The 18,487-nt window shown below is 41.6% G+C and overlaps 1 long non-coding RNA gene across 1 annotated transcript; it reads right to left on the bottom strand.

The window, feature by feature from the left end:
• Positions 1-14,187: 14,187 nt before the first annotated feature.
• LOC135315922 (uncharacterized) lies at positions 14,188-17,890 on the bottom strand. Its single transcript, XR_010375415.1, has 3 exons — positions 17,787-17,890; positions 16,043-16,281; positions 14,188-15,954 (listed from the first exon to the last, which is right to left on the bottom strand). It is a non-coding gene; the product is annotated as an uncharacterized LOC135315922 (long non-coding RNA).
• Between the last annotated feature and the right edge of the window lie 597 nt (positions 17,891-18,487).

The raw sequence follows: 18,487 nt of genomic DNA, 5'->3' as shown, positions 1-18,487 counted from the left end.
ATGAGTTTGGCAAGAAAGTTAAGTTAGAGCAGGAGAGTTAATTTTATTAAAATCTCATGAAGATGGGGATGTTATAATTTGTCCATTAGCACTTTAGCTGGCTGGAGTTCCAGCTAGGAAACGTTCTTGGTTGAAGTGGAACAGTTGTTTTTTTTATTCCCTAAAATCCTATTGGGAAGTAATTTTCTCAGATCTCTTCAGCAATGTTCATTATCCCATTTTCATTGGATTATGAAAAAGAGAAATGTCTGCATTTTCTTTTTTCTTTAGGGGTGAATTTCATCCCTTTTGCAAAGTTTATGAACTACCCAAGTCCTTTTTAAATCCTACCCTCTAGTTTTAAGAAAATGTAATAGTTTTCATCTTGCAGCAAAATTTCTTGGAGAGCAAAAGTAAGAATTCTGAAATGCCAGAGGAAAAAATAACAGGAGCTCTCTAGGTTTGTTAGGGAGATATTGCTGGATGAAAAGATGGGAAGTAGAACAAAAATTATATAGGGTTAAAAACAATTTCTTTATGCCCAGGATCTTGCCTTGTTGTCTTCCTATGTAAAATATCCAGAAAACTGCTGGCACTACATGAAACTTGCAGTGAGACCGAGGCCGAAAGCACCAAGACTTTGCTGAAATTGAAGTCTTGTTAAATTAATTTTTTCCAGGATTTGCAAGAGCTATTTCCCTTCCACCTGCTGACCAAACAGGATAGCAGTAAAATACTTCCTCTTAGTGACTCACAAATCTGTCGGAGGTGATGAGGCCCTATGGGAGTTTGATGATGTCTTAAATAGCGACTTGCTTTTCACCTCTTGGCAAAGAGCATTCTCTGGACTGGTAACACTAAGCTGCGCTTCCAGGCTACGGAAAGGGGAACCAAGAAGTGTCTGTTGATGGTTATTTTGCTGTCAGAAGATTTCCATCAAGCACCTACAGTTCAGTACAATTTGAGACACACCAAAAAAAGGAGGAAAATTTCAGGAGCGTTTAGTGATGTGTTACCCGTTAGAGACTGAAAAATTGTTCGCTAAAGCTAATAGTCCCATAGCCTTGCAAGGAACACGGTCTCTCCTCCACTGCATGAAACGAGGTCTTTATTTGTTTAAAAATTATTTTGGTGGAGGGATTTTTCCATTTCAGGGTATTGAAAGACAGGGAGCCCACAGCCCACGAGCAGGACTGCTGTTTCTCCTTATGGATGGTCTGGCACTGGCTTGTTGAGATAATGTGCCCCAAGCCTGTTCCAAAGGGCAAGTCAAAGGTTTGCGTGGCCCTGGACAGCTCGTTTGATGGCATCCTCGAGGTAGCTCTTTATCTGCAGTAATTGCTATCAGAGAGCCCGGCTCCTCCAGCTGACAGCCAGAAAGCCAGGAGGCAGTTTGCTCTAGTAAATCTCACTTGGAGTTTTTTCATTTTTATTCCCCTGCCATAGAGGCAAGACAACAACGGAAGATTAAAGTGAATTATTATATGCTATGGGTTTCGGAAACATCCTCTTGCTTCCTTCCTAGGTCATGCACAGTCCTGCGGTTTTCAGCTGCGGGCTCTGCTCCTGTTTCCAGTCCGGTAGCTTTCCATTCACGTTGCGCCGAGCCGCTTCTCCAAACGCCTGACTAAACGTGTCTCCCAGTGTGTTTGTAAGGGGAAATGATTAACTCAAACCTTCTATAGAAAGCAGTACTTCCTATTTAAAGATACTCTTGACAAAGCTGAATGGGAAGAAATCACTATGGTGGTTTCAGATAAAATATGCTGCACTTTTTCCAAAAAACTTCTTGGTGTTTTCCATGAAGAGCAGTTTCTGCGGGGGAATATCTGCAACTTACTGCAGATTATTGTTTGTTGAAGCAAACATAGCCACTCTCTCCCCACTTGAAATGAAATCCTTTGCATCCAATGAAAAGATTGATTTCTAAATAATCTTTAGTCAGGGCGCTAAGAGGTGCAGCTGACCTAACTCCACCGATGTAAGTAAAGCACAGACTGAAGATCTAGTAAATCAAAGAAACTGAATATTTAGCTATGCAACTATTAAGATTTGTACTTGCATTTAACTGATGATCTGAAAAAAAGGTGACACCCCTGAACAGTCAGGCTCAAAATGCTTCGATTTTATTTGCTTTTGTTTCAGAAGTATATTCAGGGCTAAGACATGTATTTAAAATATCCTCCCAGCTCTCCACCCCCACTGAAGATTTTAAACAAAGGTTAAATAAGGAAAGAAATAGAATAAGCAAATTTCAAGGGACAAGATTAATTACTATGTATCTGTAGGTTTTTTCCCATTCTGCTAATAATCTACCCTGAAATATTTCTGTGTTGCTTTCACTGTACTGAAACGTGCCAGCAGACTCTCGCTGAAGTTATCCGAAGACATCTGAGCAGTTCTTAACTCAGCGCTGGCCTTAAGTTAGTGGCTGCCTCGAAAGCCAAATGAAACCAGTCTTCTGCCAGCGGGGTCACATTTGTTAGCAAACTTTAAAATTGAGATGCTGGTTTTTCCTTTCCTGAGTCATCAGTTTGCCCATGCCATAACACTTCCAGGAGGGGGCAGTTTTCTTCAGGCATCTGCCTGGGGGGATACTGAGGAGAAGGTCTCAAAATTCATAGCAGGAGGCTTTAAAGTCAGTGCCCTGACTTAAGGCACTTACAAGTAAACATGATGTCTAGGGCGAAGCCGTTCCCATGCATATGCAGAACAATCTCTCTCTCCCTATAAACAAAAAGAAATGTTTTCAGTTTACATCTTTTCAGTTTACATAGTATGGAAGGTTTATGTAACTAACAGGGGAGAAGAGAAAAATTTAATTAATTCATAACAGCCCAGCGAGGCACAGCATCCAAAGCTAAACCTGTCAGGCTCTGGACTGGGGAGGATGCTCCCTGGGAGAGCTGACAAGTGAGACTGCGGAACTACCGAGATTTATCGTATACCAAAATAATTCCTACGCTTGCTGAGCGAAGTTGCTGCCCCAGAGTAACTGCTCTCAAAAATATTTTCCATCATGAACTCCAAGTCATTTTTCTTGCCCAGATTCCATCACAACAAACAGCCCAAGGATTTATGTGCCTCTCACTTACCTTGTGATGACTGCCTGATGTACAGGTTTTATGCAGACAAGAGTGAAGGAGTGCAGCCCCCCTGGCATTCGCGGCAGAGGGAAACTGAGGACCGGTCCATCCTCATCAGAGCAGAGATGCCAGGGTGGGGTCCTGGGAAACAGGCATTTCTTCAGCCCTTGGTCTGGTGGATTTGTTGTAAGAGTAGAGCAAGGACATGTCTAGCCCAGGGCTAGCAGTGACCAACCTCAAACTCACTAGATTTTTTCAGACACAATAAGAGGCATTTTCAGAAGCGTTACATCACTTCCTTGTAGTCAATACCAGGCTTTAAAAAGAGCAGATTTCGGATAATGCTGGGGAGATTTGGAATTCTCATTCTGTTTTCATATGCAGGTGCCCTAAATGAATGGGCCAGAGTGTCATCTTCAGAAAAGACATGGATTTGTTGTCTGGCAGTTCCTGATCTGCTGCTCAGCAGCTGTAACTGGCTTACCCAAAAGTCATCACTACCTTGTTGTGCAAACTTCTATATAAAAGTGAAATTCTTCTTATCTGACTTCAAGATGTCTAAAAGTTAGATGACTAATCCTGGGCTCATGCCCTGGCCTCCTTTTATATTCCCTGAAGAAAAACAGACACCTCCAAAATTTCGCTGACTGACTGTAGGCACGGGTCTGAGGATCAGACAAACCTGTGCCTTCTCATGGGCTACACAGGGATCACAGATAAAGAGCCCAGGCTGAGGTGTCAACAGCCTATTTATAGGATTTCAATAATAAATCAGGAAAATTATATTGTCATAGCAATAGAAATCCCAAAATAGCACCTCTGTACCACTGCCCATCCACATATCTCCTGCTGAAAAAGATGGCATGGAAATGAGATGAGGGACAAACAACAGAGGCTTCTGTGATAAACAGGGCTCAAAAGTTGCAAATAGAAAAGGAAAAGAAAGATCATTAAAGATCACAGGATAAATGAACCATGGGTGTAACGGGAGCTGAAGATTGAGGTGGACACAAAGTCGGTGTGTTCAGGAGGGAGAAGGAAGGTGTGCCTTGTGTGGGGCGTTGGGACAAGCCAGGGTCTGGCCAATGGAGGAGGTGCAGAGGAAGATGTGGGGCAATCAGGGCGGTGGAGAAGAAACAGAAATAGCTTTGTTTAGGCTAGGATAATGAGGAAAAGTCTAGGAAAAGGATTGCTTTCTATAAATAATCCAGGTAAACCCCCAGGGAAGGGAGATAGTTATTTAATCTAAAGGACAATGTTGGCCCTGAATCAAACTGGTTGTGAGTAAATAGAAGGTGGAAACATGAAGGTTTCTGAGCATCACAGGAAAGATGTTCTGAAGCAACTTTCCAGTCGCAGCAGGAACCTGAGCACTTCTAAATCTGTCAGAGCAGGAAATTGATCTCAGTGCCAAGATATCTTCCAGATCTACATACACATTACTCATACTTTATTTAATCTTTATTTTGCCAATGACAAATTTTTGCCCTGCCTTACAAAATAGGACCGGACAAAAACAAAAACTTGAGAGACTGTGTAGTTGGTAGCTTGACCGAAGGCAGGTTCATTCATACCGATGGGAGTTGGGCTGGATTCAGTTGACACATCCACAAGTGACATCCTACAGCTTTCTAGTCCTCCACTACCCTTATTATTGCATCATTTTGTTAACGGGTTGGGTTTTTTTCCCGTTATCTAGCTTCATCTCCCTCTCTGCAGTTTAAGTTCGTCATTAGGCTAATAACAGCTAATGGACCACTGCAAGAATGGTGGGATTTTTTGGCCTGGGAAAAAATGCCATGAAATCACCTTGGGAGAAACCTCAGTCAACAGAGACTATGGAAACAAAACAAAAACAGGAGTAGTGCACTGGTTTGAATATGGCAGTTCAGCAATCAGGGAAACTGAGGAAACGGGGCTTAATTTTCCTTTCCTCTAATTAGCCTTTTTACATAGCCATATACAGAGAAATTTGATAGTGATACAGGAAAAACCCACATTCCCACAAAAGCTTTGGTGCGCTCTTCCAGCAGCAGTGCATAAGGATAAAGCAGGGTGGTCTCTTGTTTTGGGATTCGCCTCACACAATCTTTTGGCTTGGCTCGGCTCTGAACCTAGTTAAAAAATATATGTATATTCTAGTCCAGTTTGCAGAGCTGCATGCTCAGTGCCACAGAGCTTTACTGAACTGCTTTCTTCTTTCCTCTTTATATCTGAGGTAAATTGCGCGAGCCAGGTACTAGCTTTTTGAGTGGTTAATACATCGGTCGAAGGGTTTTCCTTGCTATATAGAAGAGATTTCTACCACTTGGCTGTAAAGCAAATAAGTGATATTATAAAAACTAGTTCAATTTAAATAGGAATTCTTATCATGGAAGGAAAGATAAACAAATCATTTCCTTTTTTTCTCTTTCCAATTCTAAAAAAGTCAGATTCACACTACCGTAAACTTCTAATTTAATCAGGCTACTTGATTCGCTCAGGTAATCTTGAGTCGTTCACCACTGAATTGACCAAAGTACAACAAAGCAAGAAAATAGCTTTTTCACAGCTGAAAATGAGTCAACTCTCCATCTTAGCCCTGCAAATCAAGAAAAGACAAGGCTTCAGCATGCTGAGATGGGGAAGGGAGTAAGGATTTGTCAGTAAAAGCAGGCTGTGTTCCCCACTTACCTTCATGATTATGCTGCAAACTCAGAGGGTAAATATAATCTCTGCCAAGTGCATTATCATCCACCTCCCTCATATATCATGTCTGAACCTTCATACCCCGATCACATATCAGTGGGTGGTTATCAAAGGTTGATGAACAACCTTTCTTCTTCGGAAATGCTCTATTTAATAGCAGCTCCTGCTGTGTCTCAACTGTTGCACTAGGAGCCCTGTCTATCTCCCACGTCCTAAAAAAAGCCACTTGTGAAAGCAGGCAAGCACAAGAGCTGAGTAAACTTGGACACAGTTCCCAGCCAAATTATGAGCATGTTGCCAAACATGGAGAAAAGTGCATCTGATTCTTCTGTTAAGGCGTCCAAGGAGGGCCACAAAATTATAGTTCAAACTATAAACAGAATGAGTACATTTTGTTCATTTTCCTGTTCTCTTTATAATCGATGCAATATGAAGAGCTGCTATCAGTGGAGAGTTATACAATCAGATGGCAGCAATAAAAAGAACGTTAGCAAGTCTAGGATATCATAGGAGGTTAACTGGAGAAAGCAGTTATAAAACAAGACCATTTATACCTATTTAGATGAGAACATCAGATTCATGGCAAAGTCATTTTGATGTCTGTCTGCCCACTTAATACTCGACTAATGGACATCTGCATCCTGAGTTACAGTGGTTGCCTGGAGAAGGATCAGTACCGAGGACTATATATGCGCAGACACGGCTCTTTGTGCACCTTGAATAAGATGTGTGTTATATACAGTAACAACATATCCGTATACAGATGAGTTAATCTTATGTACACAATAGATGCATATGCAGAATTTCATAATTGTTGTCTGTTTTACTGTTTCCTCATTCTTTTAGACTCATGGGCAGTTTTAATTTTTGTTATTGTCATTTTAGCACAAATTGGACTACAGGTTCGGTGTCTTACAAATCCGTGGCGTGGGGAATACAATAAGTACAAGATGGGCGTCTCCACCAGCTTTCAGCGGGGAGCCTTTACTGTAGCATCTTTTGTTCTCTGGCATCTGAAAAGGCCCTGGTTCTCAGATGGTCTTCAGACTTGTTTTATTCTGTTACAGCCATCTCTCCTCTGATATCTGCAGAATGCACGTGGAAAATCAAGGGACTATCAAAATGAGAGCTGTAAAGCTTTAAAAACAAACAGACATTTCACCTGTCTCTAATCAGCCCCATCTCATGGTTTGGCTTTGATTTCCCCAGTGCAGAAAAGAAATGTATAGGATTTTAATTTCCTTGGCTCCCAAGAGCAGTATGAATGAGACTGCAGCATTGCATTCGGCTTGTGTTATTAATGGGCTCCATGCTTGCAAATGTCTCATTCAATATATTTGCTCAAAGTGCTTCCAAAAAGGGGGAAAAAAGAAGAAAGAAAACATCAGGTTTCTAGATCTAATGTATGTGACCTGACAGCATGAATACATTAGATCTTCTACAGAAACATACAATTCCAGCACTGTGCGTTGGATCTCTAGCCTTTTTATCTTCATCTGGACTCTAATCAGTGCGCTAGCGTACTGCCTGGAAATAAGACGTATTTTCCTGCCATTCTGGCTCCTACTTACTATCCATTTGAAAGGGTATGAAATGCCTTCTTATAAAGTCCCTGTAAGTTGTGAATGTTTCTGAGCTCTGTTCAAGCATCCTGAGCATCTTCCAATACAAGGGCTTTCTTTTTTGCCGCGTTGCTTAGCCCCCTATGCCAGAGCCAAGACTGCCCCAGATCCTCTGCAGGCACAAGGCAGCATGGCTCTGCTGAAGGCCATATGCTCATGTCTCACTGCTGAGGATCTCATACCTCATTTTCCAGTCATAAAGAAGGTACGGTCCAATAAGCCTAAACTGAGACCTATGAGATCTCAGTTGTCTTCTAGGACTTCAGGCACGTCATGCCATTTCCCCACTTCATGTCTGGTTTTCCCTTCCCATGCTCTGGCTTATCTGCAAGCCTTTAAGTTCTTAAAAGGAAGAGCTGTTTTATATTATGCATCTGGACAGTGTCTAACACAAGAGGGCCCCAGTTTGATTAGGGTCTCTTGTGACTACCGTAGTACAAATACTGCTAATAAAATGCATTTGAATCAGAAAAAGGCAGTGACGCTTCTTTTCCAGTTATCTTTTGCCTTGGGAAAGTCTGGGGGAGGTGGGATTGTCAGCCAGGGGCAAGGTGGCCTGACTTGACCCATGCCAGCACAGAGAGCCCTTTGAGCTGTCCTTGCAGTGCTGCAAACCAAACCTAGCAAGAGCTGCGCTCGCCTGTGCCTGCAGTGCTTCGCGCATCCAAATGTGCCACATACTTGCTCTCCCAAAGCAGGGCCTGCTTCTGTTAACAGCAATTAATCACTTTATAGCCAGTCTTTTATTATTATGAACACAGCAGATGTGTTTCCATTAATAGGTCCCCAAGTGAGCCTTATCCAGCATCTCTGAGACTTAATGAAGGAGATTATGCGGCCTAAATAGAGTTTTCATTTCAGCATCCTTCCATTTCTATCTGCACTACCATTCCCAAATGAAGTGGGAATCTTGTTACGGACTCGGTACAGTGCGTAGGATAAACTTGCTGCCAAATAATAAAATGCGTCCACTAGTTTAACGTGATTAGTAATAGCTAAAATTTGCGTCGGTATTTTTACAAGGGTCTGAAACAAAACATTAAAAACAAGCACGTAGATGTCTTTATACTGTAGTGGTAATTCAGAGCTCTCCACTTCCCCAATTAACCTCAATATCTGAGCAATGAGAGGGCAGGCAGCTGGATCCCCAGGGAAACGTCTGTCTCCAGAATATTGTTCAGTCTTGGGGAATTTTTCAAGCATGCTGGTTGCCATTAAAAAGTCATCACTTCCAACAGTGGCTAAGACTTAGCAAGTCTTTGGGTGCTTATAAAATAGTGTCTTACTAATGACAGTAATCATGAGGGTTATTGAGCAGTGGCACGCGAGCTTTCTCCGTGTGTTTCTTCCCTGGTAGAAAGCAGCCTCCGCGCGTAGCACGCACAGGGCATGGCTGCTCTTCCACAGCACGAGAAGTTTTGTGACAGGGGTGTTTTCCAAAGCGTTCCCTTTGAAAGGTCAGACTCTGCAATCGCTTTTGCTCCCCTAAATTATTTCTAGAGCCAGGTCCCTTCTACCCAAAAGGCTTCCTCACCCATTTTCTGCTGTGCATTGGCTGAGGCTTACTGGAATTTCATCTTTAACTTACTTGAATCTTAAAAGAAGATAGTCAAGAGGCTACATCTACTCCTTCTTCCCAGCACAGTAAAGAGAGGAGGCAGTTCCTTGTGTAACACAGACAGAAAAAAATCCTGTGCATTTCAAATAAGTCCTCCGGGATTCATATGGAGTACCTCCAATGTATAAATATATCATATAATTTTAAAATCCAGAAGGATCATCTAATAAATTATATAGATCTGTCTTCCACTGGTCTGTGCAATAAAGGATATTAAAATATGTAGTGTCTGCAGTATGGAGCCACTGGAGAGGGAGTTCAGTCACTCAGGACAGAGTATTTAGCCATTAGACAGTGGCAAACGGACCTCATTGCTAGAGGCAAGGTGGGAGTGCAGGCACAGGGTATTGTCCTATAGCCCACTTTAACTCCCGAGAATGTTTTCAGTTCCTGCATGAGATGCTTGAGTATGACAGAATGGAAAAAAGATGAACTTGCTTTCTCACACACATCAAAGCAACTTTACCATAAAAAAAATCTATGTAACCAACAAATGATCACCCTTAGCCATGTCTCTTTAAAACAAAACAAAACAAAACGAAGTGTTGCGTTTTTAATTAAAGCCCAATTAATTTGAATAAAGTGAGGAAATCACATCTGGGCCATTTCTGCTATACAGCTTCTAACCACAGCATGCGTGAGGTTATGTCAAGGACTTGCTTGTCAACTTTGCTTTAACTCACATATGGGACTGGGTATGAAAGAAAACCCAAGAGTTTTTATTTTCTGCAGTAAAAGCCAAGCTAACATAAAATGAAATTAATGGCAACAACAGTGACTGCTTTCATTTCCCAATGAACTTTCTCAATAGTACCAGTAATCAAGATCAGGTTGGTCTTTCTTCTTTTTTTTTTCCTTTTTTTTTTTTTCAGAAAAAAACCAACTTTTCATCAGAGAAAAGAAAAAGAGATACTTAAAATACATAGACACATCTGTTCTCCCATATTAACGACATTACTTCTTTCTCCATGTGACGCATAATGAATCATCTCAGTGTGTTTTGCTTTATAGTTTTGTACAAATCCAATTCCTTATGACTATTACTGTAATAATATTTTCCAATTCAACACTACCTTTCATTTTGAGTTTCTCAGTGCAAGAAATTGTAACAAGTGAAGTGTGTTGAACCCATTGAAACAGCTAGAAAATAGGGAGGCACAGCTGTAATTACCAGAACTAGAATTTGTCTTATAATGGGAAGAAGATAACGGTGCATATAGTATTTTTTTATTGCAGACATATAATTTTGACTACATTTTGGTTAAATGAGCAAGTATTGTCATCTGCATTTTTAATGCAGGGAAAAGCAAGGCTTATAGCACATTACAAATGCTACTGTCTTTTTTTCTTCCTTGTTAAGAAGAATTAAATTACAGCCATCGCGCACGCTGAGCGGGTAAGACCTCACATCCAAGCCATTGCAAACCCTGTACGATGAGCACAGGGTAGAGGTCCTGATGCCCATCCATCCTTCAGAGAGATGGTGCTGAGGCTTTAACAGAGCAGAGAAATGAACATCCAGCATCCTGCATTCTGGCCCCTGCTCTAATTGGATGCCCTCGGGCAACATGTTTGCCTTTATAGGCTTCACCCTGTATGGATTTTACTGAGTCTCCTCATGGACCAAAATTATATCTAGTTTTCTTTTCCTTCCCCATGACTACTTGGGAAAGATAATCTGAGCTAACTTTTTTCCAATGACTTAGTTAAACTGCAGTAAACCCCAGCTCAGACGCTCTGGATTAGTGGGGATTAGTGCTCCTAAGTAGGTACCAAAGCCATATCTACATGCTTCCAGTGAGTGGAAAAGCACAAAACTTGGACACCTTCACCGGGCTTATAGGAATTGTTAATCTGATTTGGCAGCAGTAATTAACAGTTCCTCGAAAGATATAGATCCTGATTCATTTGTTCATGTGTCTTAAATGCTGCATGAGGACAACCGTCTTGTTTGTGTTTGCTACCAACATCCAACGGGAACAAAGGAATGTTTTCTGCAGCGAGGAATGATAATGACAGTTCTTTACTTAAAAAAAAAAAGAAGAGAGAAGAAAGAGCAAGTATCCTTGATTCAATTAAGTCTTAGTCATGTAAATAGTTGGGAGTTTCCAGAAAGTAATGTCTTTATAGCAGGATGCCAATGTAGCGTATAATTAAAATGTAAAAAATGTAGGAAGGTCACCAAGCTTTTGATCATAAACAAGATTTTCCTAACCCACCCATGACTTGGCATTTTGATCCTGAAATTTATCAACAGGAAAAGGTGATGATTTTTTTTTTGGACTGGAATAGAAAATAAGTTAGTTTGTAGAGAAATAAATCTTGTTCACAAACTTTACTTGCTCATTACAAAGGCTTTTAGTATTTGATCACACTTTAAACGAGAAGGATTTTCTGGAAAGGATTTTTGTTTTGTTTGATTGGTTGCTTTATACAATAACTGCTTTGTATTGTATAATATGAAAAGCAATCAGCTTTTACATAACAACAATTTAATTACAATAATTTAATTCAGCTTTACTGTGCTATGCCAAAATGATAACAAGACTAGGCCTGACATTGGCAGCAAATATCAGTGTTTAGGACAGAGGAATCCCAAAACATCATTGAACACTTTCTCCATTTTCCCAACCAGCTCTCCTAAGTAACTTCATTACCAAGCCCTACACAGCTTTGCTATTATTTATACCCTCCTCTGATTTGGAAATCTGATAGAGCCATTGACATCAGGTGATTGGATCATCAGCTGTATGTTACTATAGAGATGCAATATAAGCAAGCAGGACCAAACTATATGAACCCGACATTGTCCACCCAAAGCTTCTAAGTCCAAGAAGAGTTCTTCCACGGACTTCAAGCACTGAATGAGAAAGAATTTTAAAATAAAATATTGTCTTTTACGTTATTACATTTATCCTTCCATTAAAGTAGTCATTAAATGGAATATCGTAAGCAATAAATCTTCTTACACAAAGTAGAAGGGGTGAACAGAAAGGAAAGGCTATTTAAACCCTAACCTGATTATTATAAAGTTCCTTCTGATAGGGTCAAGTTGTATGGAATTGGCAGAAAGATGAATCCATCTCTGATAGGTCTTTTCCATCTGAGCTGTGCAGTGTCCTTTTGTTGTGAACCTCCAGCAGCATAAATGCCCTTTGCCAACGTTCGGCACTCAGCCCCGCATGAGCTGCAAGCTGGTGAAAGAGCCGATCTATAATAAAACCTGCCCGCGCTAAGCAGCTCTGTCAGTTGTGAAGTTAACCCTCCAAATGGTTTACTACTGATGCCCCAGTTGGGCGCTACCATATAAAGGAATGAAAAAAAAGCTGGACACAAGTCCTGCCCTCCTCACTGGAGAGTGGAAATGTTCAGCACCCCCAAATTTAAGCTTCACAAAGTAGGAGTCTTCAAATACCTGTCATCTCCAGGGTAGGGTCTCAATTCATTGTCCTGTGGAACATTTACTTTCCCTTGCAGCACTGTGTGAAAGCCAGGCTTTAATTTTAAAGCATGAATAGACAAGATCAGTAAAAGATCCGATGGCATGTATCCTTCCTGATTAGTCATTCACGAACAGTTGGGTCTACAGATTTTCTTATCCAGGTGCCTTTGATACGAGGCACGTTACCCCCTATCTTTTTATGGAGGAGTCCTTGTAATTGCAAAGCTTGAACATTTGCAAAACACAAGCTGTGCAATTTCATCAGAATTTATTTGTTATCAGGTGGCTAAAAAGCAACATTACGCCTAGAAAATGCAAGCAAAAAATAAAAAACAAGTCATATATAGTTCAGCTAAACTTCTCAAATTGTATTTGTGTGTTTTAATACAGCACCAAGCATGTTCACATTTTTTATTATAGCATATAGTGTTCAGCAGCCTGCAATACAACGGTTCAGACTGTTGGCAGCAACAATCTAGTTTCCACTTCTTTGAGTGCAAGATTCAGGGTGTGGAAACTTTCTACTTCCTTGGAAACTCTTCTGAAAACGGGTTTTCACTCAATTCAGCCTCTAAGTGTTTAAGAGGTGACTGAAATTCTGAAAGTGGACTGGCTGTTTTAGTGCCATTGGCAACCTTGGGAAGTTTCTCACTATGTGAAGGAAAAGGGGGGGATAAAAGTGGGGGAGAAATCTACATTATTAAAAATCTTACTCAGGATTTTCAGTGTGCACCTTCTCTCGCTCGCCTCCTACTCCTTTGAAAAACAGGAGGTGAAAATAGCATGATACTTTTCACTTCGAAATATTATTCACCCTCTGCATCAAAATTTCTACCCATGTAGATGTAGCTTCACTTTCTGCTATTGCTCAGCACCACTGATTCAGTGTGATTGGCTCAAGGCTTTATTTAAGAAAAAAAAATACACTTCAGAAAATTCCCACCAAGTAGCAGGCAAGATGTTGCCTGAATATATGTCATGACTAGAAGGATATTCCAAAAGAAAGTAGTAATGGGACACGGTTAACTGACCTGAGATAGAAGATCCCATAGGATGGGATTAATTTCACCCAAGGTTACTGATCTTAAGTTAGGCATCTGTTTAAAGCTGATTTTCTGTAATTCCTCTCAAGCTACTGGTGGCGGGAGATGACTGCTTTCAAAGGGTGGTTCACTGCGTCCAGCGCTGGGTGGGTGAATCACCATCTGGGTGCTCTTGCCATTCCCTGCTACAGTGGCAGAAAGTGGATGATGACCTCGGGCCAAGTGCCACTCCGAAATGGCTGCTGCCAAGTGGGACGGGTGCTGCACACAGATTTCTCCCCCCCATGAGGCTGTTGACGGTGTGCGTGCTGGAGGACCTGGGGATGCTTGTCTTTGCTGATGCTTCATCTGCCCCAGTACACCCAGGTCAAGAGCCAGCATTTTGTAGCCTCAGCCTCAGCAGCAGCCTACAGAAGGTAGTCACTGCCCAGCATTATTAATAGGTTGATATTAGCTGGAGAAGAAACAGACATTTCTGCGGCTGAGGGAGTCCTCCAAAGCTGGACTAAGCGGAAAAATGCATTTCTTAAAAACCCATTGTATCTGGTCCATCTACCAGATATTAGCTCCTTAACAGAAGGAAAGGAATAAAACTACTCATAAATTCAAAGACAGCAATAAACCCAGCATTTCTCAGAGTTTATTCAGAAAAAAATTCCTGCTTTCTTCAGGCTGTATCTTGTCTCGCTGTGTCTGATTTTACGATGGTGCCACCAGTTCAGAACTGGTGAGTCAACAGTCCCAAGAAGACTAAAATGCAGACAGGGCACTGCTCTGCTGGGCAGCACGTGAGTATGAAGTAAGAGGTGGTTCCTGCCCAAAGGTGTTAAAATCAGAATGGATAAACTTTGAGGCTGAGCAAGGACCATCATCCATGGCTGAGCAGCAGGGCAACCCGGTGGGTCAACAGAGAGTGAAAATAACTTTTTCAGAGTCATACAGCTGAGCCTGGGGCCATAGGGCAGCCAGGAGCCGGGACAGGGGAATCCCATCTCAGACCCATAGCCACAGGGTAAGTCCTCCTAGACCCAGCTTTCTTATATGAGCTTTCAGTAAAAGCAGGTATAAAAGCAAGGCAATATACAACCCAATTTTAAGCCCACTTTCCCCAGACCATATCACCCTTGGTTTGTAAAGTAATTTGGAATGATTTGGGTTCTGGCATCTGTAAAATCTAGTAGCAAAGAGCACGATTTTATTCACAGTGATCTCGCAGGTTTATGGATGCCTTAATGTGTGTCTTAGATATTGGGCAGTTGCAAGACTGCCACGCAATAGAAAAAACTTGTGAAACCTGTGTTCAGATAACTTTCTGTATTGCTTTATTTACAACTGGCACAGATGGCCGGAGAAGGCTTCTCTAGCCAGTGGTTTGTAATATTTTTGTGTAGTATTCAACAAGACAGTCATAAGCTTTTATGAACTTTCTGCCTAGCTCAAATAGTCTGATTTGTGTCTCCGCTTAACTTTGGTCTCTTAATCTTGTCCTAATCTCCCTATTTTCTTTTATTTAATTTTTGCACTCCACTTCTAGATCTTGACATTCCTTACCTTTGGGCAACCTTCATTATACAAGAAAAAATCGGACTGAACAAACTAACCTTGGGATGGTTAAAGAAATAGCTCTTTTCCCAATGGAAATATCTGAAATTCCTCAGCAATACCATGAGAAACTAATCTTGAATTTGATCTGATTTTACAGGATGATTCATGGTTTCTGACTCAAGAAAAGTAAACTTGGTGATTATAGTTTAGGTATCTCATTTTTAACAAAGAGACGCTATTAATTTTGTTACTTTCTCTCTAACCAAAGAAAATCTTTTTTTCTTTCTATGTTGCCAATATATTATGAATAATAACAGCTGACATCCACTGTGAACAGAGTAACGCGTGGAAGCTTAACATTTCTCATCAACCAGCCAAAGGAGACAAGGCAGGACCCAAAGCAACCGGGAGAGTTTGCAGTGAAGCTCTCCTTGAGCTATGCAGCGAGTGAATTCAGGGACAGCAAGGCATCGTCTCAGCTGTACTCTCCTGACCTCTGCTTCGAGTTGGCTGTGTCATTTTTTGTTGTTGCTGTTTTAATGGATCTTCTTGGAACAGACCGTGCATTTCTCAGGGTAAGGCTAATGCACATGCCATAACACAGCATTTTCAGTTGCCATGGAAAGAACGGGGCTACTTTTATATCCTGGGTGAGGTCGTCTTGGTACTCCCTGGGATTTATTCACCCCACTGGCAGTTCTGTATGGGGAGCTAAAAGCTCTGTAGTGTGACTATCCAGTCATTCCTCAATCCCAGTGCTGTGTTTGCATTACTGTACCCTGATGTCCATCATCTGACAGATTTACAAGAGATTTTTTTTTTTCTTGTATGGTAAATATAATCACTTCCTATATCGCATTTCCCTTCACGTATGGGTGGGACTTCTGACTTCTGGTGTGAACATGGCAAAACCATACAATCCCATGAGCCTCTGCAGTAATAAAAGGAATACAAGAAAGTGAGCAGAAAGCAAATGCACAACCCAGTCTTGCATTTATCCTAATCCATACTTGACTTACAGACTTTCGGTAGTCCCACTGACATCAGTGGATTTTCCAGCCGAGGGAAATGAGAGGGAACGGGCTTGGCCTTGCGCGGTGGCCCTGCAGCGACGGGGACACACCTCGTGAGCTGACATCTGAACTCAGGCACGGACACCCAAAGCATCGTGGATGTTGTCCAGGCTGTTGCAGGAGCTGTGCTTTAAGGCAGATGCTGGCTAGGAGGGGAACTGGCTAGGATACCTCTGCCTCACTTGCTGGGAGAGAACAAGAATATTAAATTATGTGTATTTTATCATTGTTATCTACAATGAAACAGCTACGCTCACTGTTGTCAAAATGCTGTAGCAGAAGGAAGGACTATTGAATTATTAATTCCTGAAGGGTAATTAATAGCAAGGATGCTATAAAAGTCTGCAACTGGAAGTTCAAAGCCTGCACTGCACGTATGTAGCTGCAAACAACTGTCCCCTGCCCCCGTCTTTCAGTCGGCCGATTACACCATTTGGTGTCATACACACATCCAAACAATACTTAAAATAATGATACAAACACACTAACCTGGCAATAGGGAGCCTTTGTTAGCAGTAGAAGACAACTGAAAGAATTTGATTTACAATTGATTACAAAAAAAAAAATTTAAAAAAAAGAGAAAAAATAAAAACCAAACGCCTCTTGCCAGCTGTTCCTTTTAACTGAGCCGGTTCAGCACATGATACAAAGCAGATTGCCCGGACTGACACAGGCTGAATTTCTGATCTCTAGTCTTGTCCTCTTTTTGACATGTGCAACTGAAATCTAATTTAAGATGTTGTTTCTACAAGGTAAAGATGTTGCTGTAATTATCTGCTGCAGTTGTTAACTTTTTTAACTTGCTGATTCACTGCCGTGCCTTATTCTCTAAGCAAGGTCCAAAGAAATTATGAGATTGCAAAACAGCCTGTGCTGGGAAAATGGAAATTGCTTTTGCTGCTGGACCAGCGCTGTTTTAGCCAGAGTTTTGGGCTGTGCTGGCTGCAGCTCTGCTCGTCCTGTAGGTACAGGATCAGAAGGCATTGGGGGTTGGGAGTGGTTGGAGGAGGCAGCGGGAGGGACTCAAAACCGAGGTGGATGCTTGCAGCCATTTACTCTTTCTTCTTCCCTGTTGCTATTTGCAGCCTGGAGCTGCTCTGCAGTAACAGCCTGGCTGGCACAGGGGGTCAGGTCTGGAGGGACAACATGGGCATCCCTGCTTGCTTGCAGCTTGGTCCATGTAGGATGTTGAAGAACAGAGGGCTCCTATCCACAGGCTAATTCTTAGCTGTGCTGGAAGGAACCAGATTTATCAGCAAGGCCAAGTAGAGGGTTGCCAGCTTCTCCACATGCAGTGGTTCCTTCTAGCCTTTTTCCTCAAGCGTGTTTCCTTTCAGTGCAATGCAACCATTTAAAAGCCACATGCATTCCCTGGAAGCGTTGTAGGTGTTCAAGGGATACATAGAGACTTCTGTATTGGGATGAATATTGCCCTTTTTCATTCAACTCTATTATATGACAGTTAAAGAGGCTAAGCTGAGAGCATCTATGGCTGATGATAACAAGGAATGCACATCAAATTCCATCAATGACAGAAAAATGTCACCAAGGGCCAGAAAATTATTTAGAGTTGAGGAATGTTTTCTATCAGAATAAATAAACTGCTAGAGAAGGCGCGGGAAGAGATGCCTGCAACTATAAGGCACAAGCTGGAACTTCATTAGCGCACACTCAAATCACCACTTCTCACCTTGTTTCTGCCTTTTGGGATGATCTTGCAAATCACTGACCATCTTCAGCTCTGATGGAAGGAAAGATGGAGCTGATGAGCCCACGGGAAATCCAGGACTGGAGTTTTTTCCTTTATGATAAACATGCACTTAGTATTAGCAGAATGAAACAAGTTTCTCGGATGGCAAAAGGCGGTATTATCATCCCTTACTACTGGTGATTAGAGCAAAAGGGCAGTGCCTCTGCCTCAGAAATGCTGTGTAACTGGGACTGCATGATACAGAATGAAAACCCTATCCCCAACCCAAAGATGCTAAGATTCAGCAGGCTTTTTTTCATGATAAACTCAAAAATAGGTAGAGCAATAGTCGTGGGGAGTTAAGTGCAGTTATCCTGTGGTCCCATAGCTACAGCATTAAACCTTGTCGGGAACCAGCCTGCCCTGGCTGTTAGTTGAAGCACATGGACTCCAAGCTCTTTCTTATGACTCTGATTCCCCTTAAAGATGTGCCGTATCATGTGTTCACACTCTCAGGTCACATGCAAATATTAAATCAATTTAAGAAAGGATGTAATCCATCCGTATCAAAACTGGGTTCTGTGTAAGCAGTGGCAGCATCCGCAGTTAGAGCAGCTTAGCTTACATTTATTTTACATTGAGGAAATTTAAGACAGTAAAAGAACGTATTTTGGCTAGCCTTAATCCGCAGCAACCTCCTA

This window comes from Phalacrocorax carbo, chromosome 16 (genome assembly GCF_963921805.1).
Source record: "Phalacrocorax carbo chromosome 16, bPhaCar2.1, whole genome shotgun sequence".
Lineage (NCBI taxonomy): Eukaryota > Metazoa > Chordata > Aves > Suliformes > Phalacrocoracidae > Phalacrocorax > Phalacrocorax carbo.
This window is presented reverse-complemented; position numbering and strand designations above follow the sequence as displayed.